The following is a 13,222-nucleotide window of genomic DNA, read 5'->3' as shown; positions in this document are numbered from 1 at the left end:
CATAACGCACAAGTAGAAATTCTTAGTTGGTTCAGCCAAGTTTTGAATTTTGGTAATGTTTCAGATAGGTGAAGATTAAGTATATATACTTTATATATATATATATATATATATATATATATATACTTAATATATATATATATATATACACATACTTAATATATATATATACTTAATATATATATATACTTATATATATTAAGTATTTTACATACATATATGTATATAAAAGTAATATATATATATTAAGTATTAAGTATATATAGATATATATATCTCTATATATTCCCATACGATTATGGGAAAAGAGGGAAAGTTCTTTGCCAGGAACATCGACCTGTTACTAATAAAGGAGAAAGTGGCAGGAGCCCTTGGAGTGAGCTGCTAATGGCACGATTAGAGGAGTCCTTGGTGTGGTAGAATGCAAAGAGGATCACGCAAAAGGCAGATTATACTCAATAAATATGAAAGTTTGCTGAAGCCTTCTGGGAAACACAAGCAGCTTTTCTCCCTAGCAACTGTTTCTTGCAAGTGTAACATTATTGTTTGTGATTATCCATTTGCTTTTCTTTCCTGGCAGAAAAGCCAGCATGCGAAATCCCATTTCTCCGTGTGTGTATTTGTGTTCTGCAAAGTGCAATGCAAAGTGCTCTGTCTTTCCAGTCGCTGGATGCCAAGAAAAGCAGCTTCTGCAAACAGCATCGAGCAAATCCCGGGGTATCGCTGTCCTGGAGTCACCTCCGCATTCCCACCGGGCTGGGACATCCCTGCGGGGATGGAGGAGGGTCCGAGCGAGCCAAAGGGCTCCTTCCCAGCCTTGCATTTGGGGGGAAAAGCATTTGGGGTGAGCTCTGGGAGCCCCGGTGGGTGATGCTCGCCTCAAGCACCCTCTGCTCATCCTCCCTGCCCTTCCCTCGGCGCGGGAGGTGCTGGGGATGCTCTGGGGCTGTGGCACAGCCTGGTCCTGGGCCGGGCTGCTCCCTCAGCCTGGCACCTGCCCCAGAGCCGGCCAGGGCACCAGGAGGGTGGCACAGGGCAGGAGCGGCTCCTGCAGATCCCCCAGAGCCCGGCAGGCAGTGGAGAGGGGCACGGGGTGAGAAGCAGCATCTCTATCTCCCCCAGGATCGGGCAGGGCACCAGGAGGGGTGGCACAGGGCAGGAGAAGCTCCTGCAGCACCTCCGTCTCCCAGCACCCATGGCCAGGGCACCAGGAGGGTGGCACGGGGTGAGGAGCAGCACCTGCAGCTCCCCCAGAGCCGGGCAGGGCAGCAGAGGGGTGCCATGGGGCCAGGAGCAGCTCCTCCATCTCCCAGCACCCATGGCCAGGGCCAGGGCACCAGGAGGGTGGCTTGGGGTGAGGAGCAACACCTGCAGCTCCCTCAGAGCCGGGCAGGGCAGCAGAGGGGTGGAACGGGGCCAGGAGCAGCTCCTCTATCTCCCCCAGAGCCGGGCAGGGCACCAGGAGGGTGGCACAGGGCAGGAGCAGCTCCTGCAGCTCCCCCGGCACCCATGGCCAGGCCGGCTCCCCTCTCACCTCCGGTGCCCCCAGAGCGGCTCTAAACCCCGCCCGCTGCCCTGGGCTGGGCTCAGCAGACGCTGGAGCCGTGCCCGGGTGAGAGGGGAGAGGTTGGGAGCTCCCATCCCACCCGTGCCTGCTCCCGGGGCAAGCAGCTCCCTGCTCGTCTGCTGTGGCTTTCACTCACAGACTGCTCTGACAGCATGGGGAGGGAACAAAAAGTCCTTTCCAAGAGCCAATTCCACCTTTTCCCCGTCCAAGAGTTTCCCTTCATCCCTTCCCTGGCTCTGCAGGATGTCCTCTATAGGGGCAGAGGGGTGGCACAGGCACAGACCCCACAGACGTGAGGGAACAGCAGCATCCTCCAACCACCACCTTTCCGTGTCCATCAGAACAACTCCTGTCTCCTCTTTTATTTATTTATGATTTTTCAGTCCAAGCTTTCCAACAGGAGAAACATCCAGTGTTGGATTTGAGAGAGTCAGACTCTCCTTTATCTGTATTATCCCTGCTCTGTTCAGTCTTTAAGGAGAAGCATAAATACTGAGTAATTTTATGAACTGTCTCTTCTAGGGGCTTGTTCAGGCCAAATTTTATAAAACAAACAAACAGCACTTTAAAAAAAATTCAAAATGTACAAAAGTATAAACAGAGAGATATTAAGTTTTCCAATTAAAAGAATGATATAATTAAAATCCCAACTACCACCTCCCAGATTTGGTGGTGCCAGGAATGAAAAAAGTATAAATGCAAATGACAGTGAGTTTTTCACTTCCACAGTTCAAGTGAAATGAATGTCTTGGTACAAGGAAAAAAAAAGGAAAAAGAAAAAAAAGTGATGATTGAAATTCTGTTTTATTGAGTGCAGGTGTTCGTAATGGCGCAAGAGAAAATGTTTTTAGTTTTTGGGTTGTTGTTTTCCACTGAAGTTTCTGACAGCTGAAAACAATCCAATCTGCGATTAAATGGGAAAAACATACCTGTGTTTAAAGAGGAACACTGGAAGCTGATAACAACGTTTTCAGCCCTAAAATCCACTCTGGGTACCCAGAGTTTTGTTTGTTGGGAGCGATGTCTTTAAAACAATTTGCTGCACTCTGAAAATATGTGTTACACTGTGTTTTATTACCCGTGTTCAAGGTAGCTGATGATTTAAAACACGGGTAGTGCCAGGGTTTCTTTGGTTACCTCCAAACAATCTCTCTTTTTATTCTCCCAATTATATCTCCATCAAGCAGCAGCAGAGATCTGATCCCAGGCACATTTTTGAGAGTGCGCGCACATCTCTCTGTGCTCAGGTATTTACAGCAACAGAGATCTCCAATCACTCCTGACACAGCCTGAAATTAAAAGCTGATTAACACAACGACAAGAGAATAAACAGATTATTGTCTCCCCTGAGCGCCACAACCAGCGGCTGGAACAGAAACTGAGCTGCGGATCCCCGTCTCCCATTTGATGGAATAACTTTGGATTCGCAGCTCCCACATCCAAGGCTGCCTCTGTCCAAGCCGGCTGCAATTTGCATTTTCAAGTCCGAGGAAATGCAATATCCAGCCCAATCTCCATTTCCATTGGAGCTGGGCTCAGTCGGCGCTCGGAGCCCGCAGCAGATGTGGCAAATTCCTCGCTGCAGTTGCAGCAAAATTCCCCCAAAGGGGAGAGAAAGGGCCGGCCCCGAAATGGGAACTCTGCTTTCATCCCCTGGCGTTTGTTCTGCCGCGTTTGACAAGGCACGCAGCTGAAAATAAATGGGTTAATCACCTGCATAATGGCTTTGGAGGCAACGCCAAGAGAATCTTCCCGACGAGCTGGAATAAACATCTTCATCTGGGAGAGCCGAGCGGGGCAGGCTGGCATCGACAGCTGCTCCTTCCCATTCTGCAAAAACTGAAAATTAATTTTCCTTTTGCATTTTGCATTTTTTTTTAAAACACTATCAGTCAGTGCCCCTATATCCGTTCACCTCACTGACCCTATTTTGCTTAGAAATTAGGATTTTTAATAATTATATATATATATATTTAATTTTATATTTATTTTTTATTTTATATTTATTTTTATCAATTTATATTCATTTTTATCAATTTATATATTTTTCTCACTTTCTATTTCTATTTCTATTTCTTTATTATAGTCGTAGACATGGATTCAAACTCACAATTCAACAAGCTCTGCACTTCTTAAAAACTTTATTTTTAGCTTCTTTAACTTTTAACTTCTTTACCTTTTTATTTTTAAAGGGTCGAACATTCAATCGCATTTCCAAACACATTTTTATTCAAAATTGAGACCAAAATACATTAAAAAAGAAAAAACTATTAAAAATGAAAAATCCATTAAAAGAGAAAAAATCTGAAAATACCCACAAAACAACCAAACCCAACCCCTGTTATTTTGGGGGAAAAAAGGGGGATTTTTTTAAAAACAAATATTTCATTTTTTGGAAATTTCCCAATATCTCAGTGCAGCGTTTTCACAGAAATCTGTTGCACCTTGTGCTGACTGACAGGGCACAACTTCTGGAAACGTCTTAATTGCAGCTCGGCAGGTTCGGTAGCTTATCACAACCATTTAAATAGTCACTGTAAGACAAGTACGGAGTAACACGATCCCCAGCCTTACACCCTCAAACCATAAAGTAAACTTGTTTTTCCATGAAGCAATTAGAAGGCTACATTTAGACACAGCCTTAAAATAAACAACAGGAGTATATCTGAAAACATGATTGGATGTTGTAACTTGTGGGCTCGGGGAATGGCAGTGTGCACTTACTGGAACAGCAGGGAAATATTGATCAGGATGTGCTGGGAGCTCACAGGGGGTTCAGGCTGGATGGAGGAGGAATTTCCATTCCAGCCCTGATTTTGCACAATGATTCCCCTTCTGTGGTGTGCGAAGAAAGGGGTAAATGCCAGGAAAACTCCCCAATATCTCCCATGATTCAGGGATTTATTTGCTTCTTCCTAGACCGTCTTGAAGTTCTATTTTATGTTAATTAGTTCCTCAATTAAAAACCCCTCCTGATGTCATATATATGTTCTGAAGCAAGCAGCTCTAGATGGTTTTCTGTTTAATGCTGAGTTTTGGGTAAATTTGACAGCCACACAAAATCCCTGCTCAGAACATCCCTGGGACCTGGGGTTTGTGGCTGGGTCATTCCTGCTTTGCCCAAAGTCCTGTCCCAGCTGCTGCTGGATAAGGGAACCCATCCCAGAGCCCTCTGGATCAAGGAAGCACAAGATATTTGTATTTTCCAGGGTGGATTTGGGGTCCAGCCCTCTCCAGGTGTCCCCACTGCAGCTGTGGGAGTGGATGTGGATCCCAACCTGAGCACAGGAATAAACCCCTGCTGTCCTCAGAGCTGCTGCCCAGGCTCTGCAAAACCCCCAAAACCTCAAAATTTCTGCCTCTCTCACATCTCCTGCTCTCGCTCCTTCCATCCCCTCATTCCTGTTCAAAGAAACGAACACAAGGGGGAAAAATCTGCCTCAAAATTCAAAGATAAGCTTCAAACAGGCCAAGAATCTCAGCCCATTTATTATCCCTCTGCAGCCAGTGATGCAGCATTTCCACCCCCTGAAACCACTGGTTTTTTTCTCTCTTATTTGTCTTTTTTTCAGGAATTTTCAGATGCCAGCGTAACCACAGTTTTCCTGTCAGAACGGCTGCACTGAAACATCTTTCAGAGCACCCAGTGTGCTCTGCACTCTCTGCAGCTCAGAACACAGCCATAAAAAATTGCTCAAGGCTGAATCTTGGCATATTAAGTGTCATCACAAAGGTAATTGCTTTTCTTTAAACACCTAGAAAAACAAAAACCCAACATCTGAAGTTGCCAAGAGGCTCTCATGTCCAAACACCTACACTTCCACTGAAGGGTTTCTTGGCTTTTCCTCCAGTCTTTCTTTGCAGTTTTTTTTTTTCCCCTCTCAGCTGCTTTTGCAATTGAGTGTAAGCATCAGAAAACAAGCAAGATTATTAACCCACAAAAATGTGTCCAGTTAACAAAATGTTAGGAAACACAATGTCTAGGACGACGTGTCCTTATTACACCCTCTTCTAACACAACAGTCTCTGCACCATTAGAGGAATGAGTAACACATGGCACTGGGGTTTGAATATGGCTCTTTTAATAATCCACTCTCAGCTCTGACAGCACAAATGTTCTAATTTAGTTTATTTCTTGGTACATCAAACTTTGCTGCATGGCAGTAAATTCGGATTTATACATATTAAATTGATTTTTGGGAGAAGAGCGTCGCCTCTCTCTCAGAAATCTGCAAAAATTGGGGTATGATTCAGTTCAGGAAACTGCTCTGGGTTCCTAAATCTGACAAAACTTTCTCTGGCACAATCAGCTTATTCTGAGAGATCTTAATGTTTGATTTGGAAATGGTAAAACAACATTAATTCAAGGAGCTGCTTTGCCTATTTGGATCTTTACAAGCTGGAATCAGAGCACTGTGAATGAATAAAACCCCCTGACAAACAAAACAGTAAATAAACACTAACCACACCAAATATTTTCCTAGCCTGCATTCCCAGTGTGAATTCCACCATTTTTCACAGCCTTTTGGTTATGGTTTCATCCTTTTCAATTCCTCACCCCAGAACCCTGCCAGCCATTTCCCAAACTGTTGTTGTGGCGAGCTCTGGGCAGCTGAATGACTGCTCTGTGCTCCCCAGCCTGCACGAATCCATCATGTTCTGCTTCATTTTGCGTGGCTGTCACTTCTCCAGGCTGTCTGGGGAGTGCTACTGTGCAGCTGATTTTTATTTCAGAGCATCCCAGGCTGGCCCTGCTGCTCCTGCCCAGGCTGCAGCTCTGCTTGTGCCACGGCTCTGCAGTGCTCAGAAGGTTTTGTCACTATTTCATCCCATCCTACTGACAGATATACAGCCAGTTTTAATTAATTTTTTGATTTTGGTACGTAAGAGTTGCTGAGCTGAGTGATGTGATGGTAGGAAATAACTTTAGCTCTGAGTCTGAGTGTGAAATTTGGGTGCTTTATGCAAAGAATGGGACAGCTGTCAGCTCCTCCTGCTGAGGGGTTCAGAGCTTATTGCTCCAGCTCCTGGTGGGTTTTTCCTGCTTTCTCCTGGTGTTTTCCCCCCTGTTTTTTTCCCGAGGACCTCCTCCAAGTGTCAGAGATCCCTTCAGACCCCTCCTGATCCAGCCTGGGCCTCTCCAGCTTTGCTCTTGCCACACTCCCCTGTGGCTGTTTGTCTTTTGCAGTGTTGGGGAGCCGGAGTGGTGGCTCAGGAATGAACACCACATCAAAAAGGTGCACATGAAACCAATACAGCTCTTTCCAAGAACGCTGCACGCTTGAATCCAGCCCCAAACAGTCATCCCAATTAACATGCATATCCCAGCATTTCCCATAACTAAGTCAGAACGTCTTGGGCTGTCAGCACTTCAGGAAATTTCATCACCTCACTGTCCACTTCTTTCTGCAACTCATTAAAAACCCCAACACATTAAATCTCGCTGCTCTGCAGCTCTGACATGAGAACAATCCCCGGGTTTGTCTTCCCTTTCCTCTGGGGGCTGCAGGGTTCCGCCTGCTCCTTGGCAGCTTGAAGGCAAGAAGATACTTTCTCCTCGTCCCAAATTGGTGATTTGTTTCCTGTGGAGCAGCCTCATATAAAATAATCAGAAAAAAACCCAACCAAAAGCCTCTCTGCCCCCAAAGGAATAATCCCCATCCAAATACATTTGTTTACCATGACCTACATTGGATTTTGTGAAGAAATATCCATGGCTAATGCACCCATCTGGCCTGGTCCCAAGATTACCCCACAGCCAAGTTATGCCCGTGGCACTGAGAAATCAATGTACAGATTTCTGTTTACATTGACAGAGAAATCAATGTCGATATTTCTCTTCTGGGGCATTTCCTGCACTGGGCAGAGACTGGGTGAGCTCTGCACAGGGCTCAGCACTGCAAGGAGAAGCCTCTGAGGAGGGGTTGGGAAGGACAGGGACAAGGAGGACAAACCCTTTGAGGAAACAATCAGGGATTTCAGCTCTCAGATAGGTAGGTGGGAAGGAAATTTCCCTTTTGTGAACTCTCCCCCAGGAAATATGGGTGAATTTTTAAGGCCCAACATTGTCCTTTGCTGTAAGAAAGTCCTGTGACCTCTCTGGGGCTGGGGTTGCTGTGTATGAAATGGGAGAGATTTTATTTTCTTCCTTCTCCTCTTTGTCTCAGCTCTCCTGCCTGTTTATTTTAGCCATTATATGTTTGTACAGTACTTAGCACAATGAGATCCTGTTCTTGTCCAAGGCCTCGGAGAACTCCATAACACAAAGGTTGTGCTAATGAGAGAGATAATAAACCTCAACGGGGAGAAAAAAAGGAAAAGAATTCTTGTCATTTTTGTAGGAATTCCAATAACGACCAGCTCTGAGCGACTAAACCCCAGGTGACTCATGGAGCAAGGAAAACACACAGCAAGTTTTTCACAGCTGGCCTCCAAACACGTTGTGCTTTGGGTTTTATTTTTAAACAGCAGCAAAGATCCAAAGATCCAAAGATCACAAGTGCTCTGCTTTTTGAGGTGGGGGGAAGAAAAAGACACTTTCTTTAGGGAAATCTGACACTCGCAATCCTTGGCTTTCAGCTTTTCTTCTTCTGGGGTTATTTGACATCCTGTGAGCGCTCCTGGGCTGGAAAAGGCAGGATCAGCGTTCCCAGCTCGGGACACAGCAGCCAGGGAAGAACAACAGGAGGTTTCTTGCAGGGACGAGTCTCCCACCTCCTCCTGCGAGTTTTGGGATCGGGATCCCCCTGGGGCAGCTTTTCTCATCCTTTGTCGGGAGCAAGTTTTGACAACAGCAATGCTAATTGATTAAACGTTCTAATCAGAGATTACAGCCAAAAGGGAGATAACATGTTTATTCCATTGTGTCTCTGGGAACATCAGCCTGCAAGGAGCTTTGTTCCCCTCTGGCCGTGCTTCAACCCGAATCAATCTGCTTCCCCTTCCCCTCCCGTATTTGCGCCGAATCTCTGAGGTCAGGTGTGTAAAAAGCTCATTCAGTACTCACAAAACATCTTTCATCAGGATTCAGGTGGGGGGAAGACTCTTCAAAAACGATTTTGCAACTTTTATGTTCCTTCTTCTTGGGTCGTTTTTGCACCCAGAGCCAGCTGGCACTCAGGGGCTGGAAGCATAAACACTGACTGCAGAAAATATCTCAGGTTAAACCATGGCTTAAAATTGGTGCTGAAAGGGGCAATGTCTGGAATGAGCTTTTTCACAATTATTTCACTTAGATACGGACAGATTGGCAGAATGTAAAAGTGGAATAAAAAAAATCATGCCGTGCTGAGGCAGAACAGAATACTCTTAAACAAAGTATGGAAGCTAATTTGTCATTTTTTTTTGCCTCTAAAACCTTTCCAAGAACTATAAAAATCGGGTGTGTTAAAGGCTTCCAGTAACATTTAGAGCACCAATAAGTGTTTCTGCAGATGGAATTAAGTGGTGCAATGGGTGAGTGAGTGGATGAGTGCCCAGGCTCTGGGAACCCTTGGAATCTCAACTTGTCACTGGAACCAATCCCCTGAGGGCCTTGAGGATGTCACATCTATGGCTTGGATATCAAGAGAATTCTATTTTCCAATGGGAACATCTAAAATCTTGATTTTTGTTCCACTTCTCCTTTAGGGACCAATGTGTTTTGCTTGATACCTTTCAGATTTGGTGGAAAAATTATTGCAGAAAGTTCCCAAATCACGTTTGTTAACAGGGGACTTGGAGAATCAATGAGATGATCCCTGCATCACCTGCAATAAAAACAAAGAAAAATCACCAAACCAAAATCCCTCACTATGATGTATTTTTAATGCATAAAGAACAGACCATTAGGATTTTTGGGTTTTCCTCATGTTTTGAAGGATAATGCCAAGTTCATCTCTCACACACAGAGAAGGATGCTACTGCTGGAAGTGCAGCTCCAGACAGAACTGGTTTCCTCCCTAACTCTGAATAATTTACCTTTTTAGTTTTTCAGTGAAATATTTGAGTGAAGTGGAACTTCTGCAGGATTTCATGACTATAATGAGATGCTCAGCAGTGGCTGAGAATGTGATTGGGGTTTTTAGATAGCACCAGTCTTAAAACGCTGTCATTTTTGTAATGGAACCCAGCTATCAGCTCTCCCTCCTCTTAAAAAAGGGCCAAGATTAGGTGATTAGAGCAAATCTTGTAGTCCAAGTATGTTAGGAGGAAAACTCTTCAGGAATGTAGGAAGGCAGGAGATAACAGAAACATAAAAATACTCTGGTGAATAGGAAGGGTAATACCCAGGGCCAGATTTTGATCTTTATTAGACTCACGTAAATCTGGAGCAGCTCCACAGACCTCAGCTCCGCTGCTTTGACCTTGCAGAGATTCCAGATCCGTGGCATAAATCAGCAGAGATAGCTTTGTGTCTTTGGGAGAGGTGGGTTATAAATACAGGCAGATATTTATGCAAACACACGGGGCATGAAAACATCCCCATGGTTGTTTTTGTACGAGCGCGTCCAACGTTGTGGGGTGCAACCGCCAGCTCTGCTGCCTCTGCACCGAGCTCTTCCCCCTCTGACCTCAGAGTTTGTACCATATTACTACTACCTTACTACTACCTTGGCATTTGAGTAGGAGCAAGGAGATTTTGGCCAGATATTTTTATTTTTGATTTTCCTGTAGCTGTGTTAGGAGAGAATGGTTGCAAAGCATCAGATGGATAAACTGCGTGTGAAACCAAGATGCTGCTGTAATTCTTACTGATCAATTATTTGATCTTTTTTCACCCCCTTCTCCTTTTGTTTTCCTTCCTTTTTTTCTTCTTTTCCCCCCTAACTTATTTTTCTTCTTTTTATTTCCTGCCATGTGGGCACAAAGCCCTCAGGCCTGATGTTTGCACCGTGTGCTCCCATGTGTTGACTCTGTTGACAATTCACAGTAGATTTTCAGTTTTAATTGTTGCCCATCCAGTGTTTTGGGCATGCAGCTCCATAAGGAATTCCAGGAATAAAGGTTTTCCCTCCTGGCTGCAGGGATTCCCTCTTTCCCTGCAGGAATTTCAGGTGGCACAGGGCAGGGGCGTCCCAGTGAACACCTGGGACTCAAAGATGGGTGATGGAAAAACAATTTGAAAAGAGACATTGGATACACGACTATGATGGATTTAAAAGAAATTTTGTTGGCCCAGGTTTGAGATATTGGCATTCCTGAAAGCTCTGCTGTGTCTCCAACTGCTGCTGCCTGTAAGGAATCATGTAACCATGCAGTGGTTTGGGTTGGGAGGGATTTTAAAGCTCATCCAGTTCCACTCCTGCCATGGAACCATGAGATGGCTCCAAGCCCTGTCCAACCTGGCCTGGAACAATTTTAGGGAGGTCTCTGCTTTGGTAACACAGGAAGCAGAAATTAAAAAATGCACAGGTAATGCTGTGGAGAGCCAGCTGGGAATTTTGAGGGAAAAACTGCTTCATTCTCATGTGATATCTCTTGTCTAAAGGCTTCAGCAAATCACTCCAGTTAAAAATAAATTACATAGGGATGAGTGAAGCCTTTGATTTACCCCTGATCTGAATTTCCCACAGAAAATCCATGAGTATATCCTCTTTCTGGGGCTGGGAGAATATGGACACACTGCTCAGGTGCTCTGTATTATTAGTAAAAAGCAGCAATAATGAGAATAGAGACAAAAAGGAAGCAATGGGGGCTTTTTTGTCTGTGGCAAAGGCAAATTGTGTGCAGGCAGCACAAGTCTGGTTGCAGCCTATAGGCAAATCCTGGTAGGGCTTCTCTGTCTTCATCTGAGTACATTTTTGCATCTTTTTTTTTCCCCCCCAGACAAGGGAAATCTTGCATTTTATTTTCTTTTTTTAACCAATTCTGATTAATGCCCTTCTCAGTCCCCTCCCACCCCCTTTGAATTTTTCATCTTAATGACACACAGCTCAAACTTTCCTTTTCCTGGGGGAAATAAGCCTGCTCTGGGAAGGCACCTCCACACCATTCGTGCAGAGCATTTCCTAGGGTGAGCTGAGGGCAAAATCCCCACAACATTATTGCACCAGCTTTGTCATCTCACATTTCATAAATCCTTGAAAATAAGCTCCTGAAAAGCAGGGATAAAGTGACATTTGGGAATGGAGTGAAATCCCAACCTGAACGTGAACCCCAGCCATGGAGGGGAGTTGGGTTTCCAGCTCCTCCGTGTGTTTGGAATGGCTTAGGCTGGGCTGGAGCTGTTTGCTTAGCCCTGTTATGAACACAAGGCTTGAACTCCTGCCCCCCTCCCTCATAAATAAACTGATGTCCAGGCTAAAGTCAGATGCCCATCTTTCCTTGAAGTGACATCCACGGCTCACATCCGAAAAAATCTCCGGGGTGAGGGAGGGTTACGAAACATAAATCTCAGAAAATAGTTTATTAATTCTGTGCTAGGAGCTCATGCCTAGGAAAGTCAGCAGGATGGATTAGGCTGCCTGTGTGTACAGTAAGGAGGGGTTTTTTCCCTTCCTCCCCTCCCACCCCTTTTTAATTAGAAGCAGATTTAGAAAGTGGGACTTTCCTGAATAATCATCCCCAGTAAAGCTTTAATCTCGGTCACCTCCGTGAGAAAAGAATAGGAAATGGGGGTGCAGAAAGCAGGGAGACACAAAGGAAGGAATGGCAGGGCAAGGACACTGAATTCACCTTTTAAAAACTGCCATCATTTTGCACATGTGGATGTTCTCTTATCTTGCACAGTTCCAAAAGCTTTTCTCTGAAATAATTTCCACTGTAAGGTCCCAGGAACCAGAGCATGGAGACAGAGCCTTGGATACAGAGGTGGCTGAAACCCTTTTCTGTAAAAATCATCCATGTGTGGTTTGTTTTTATTTGTTTCCCAGGAAATGAGCACTTTTTGAAGCACACAATTGGTGCTATCTCTCAACCTTTGTACTCAATAAGGCCATTTAAAAAAAAAAGGAGTTTTATAAGGAAAAGAAGTACAAGCAGCTCAGTGCTGGTCCGGGCCCAGAGCAGCAGTTCTGGATGCTGCTGCTGGTGTGGGGGAAATCCAGGCTGGGTAACATCCCTGCATGGGGGAAAATTCTCTGCAAAGCACTTGGAGATGGAACAGCAAAACCAAAATTACAGCAAAGCTTGGTAGCAACATCACTGAACGTGTCTGGTGTGTGCAAAGGGATGCCTGGATGCCTTGTTTGTTTTTCCCACCCTCAGCAGAGCTCCAGCAAGAGATCTGTGCCCTAACTCTGCCTCTGAATTGCACCTCCAGTGCTTCACCCTGATTAAAGCTGTGTTTGCTGCAAGTCCCGACCTGCATCCCTAAGCTGAGGGGTTTTTAGGAGTTCTGCTCCATCCCAAAGCACAGCCTGTGTAAGCCTGGCCTGCTGGGTCCTGCTGCTCCAGAAACAAACCTGGGAAAGCTCAGAAAGTCCAAACATGGCTTTTCAAACGGCTGGAGCAGCAGAATAAAGGGTGCATCTGTCACAGTAACTTCTGCTTTGTTTCTTTTGCATGTCCTGCGTCCATTGAGCTTTAGCACTTGGGCAGAGCTGGAGTTCAGCCCTTGAAGGGGAAGCATTTCCCTCTGCAGATGTTGATAAGTCTGATGTTTGTGGGATGGACTTCTGCAGCCTTTCATGCCATCTCTCCTTCCCCTGGGATCAGCTGAATTTGCTGCTTCAT

This window comes from Melospiza georgiana, chromosome 15, assembly GCF_028018845.1.
Source record: "Melospiza georgiana isolate bMelGeo1 chromosome 15, bMelGeo1.pri, whole genome shotgun sequence".
Classification (NCBI taxonomy): domain Eukaryota; kingdom Metazoa; phylum Chordata; class Aves; order Passeriformes; family Passerellidae; genus Melospiza; species Melospiza georgiana.
Note: the sequence above shows the minus strand (reverse complement) of the source record.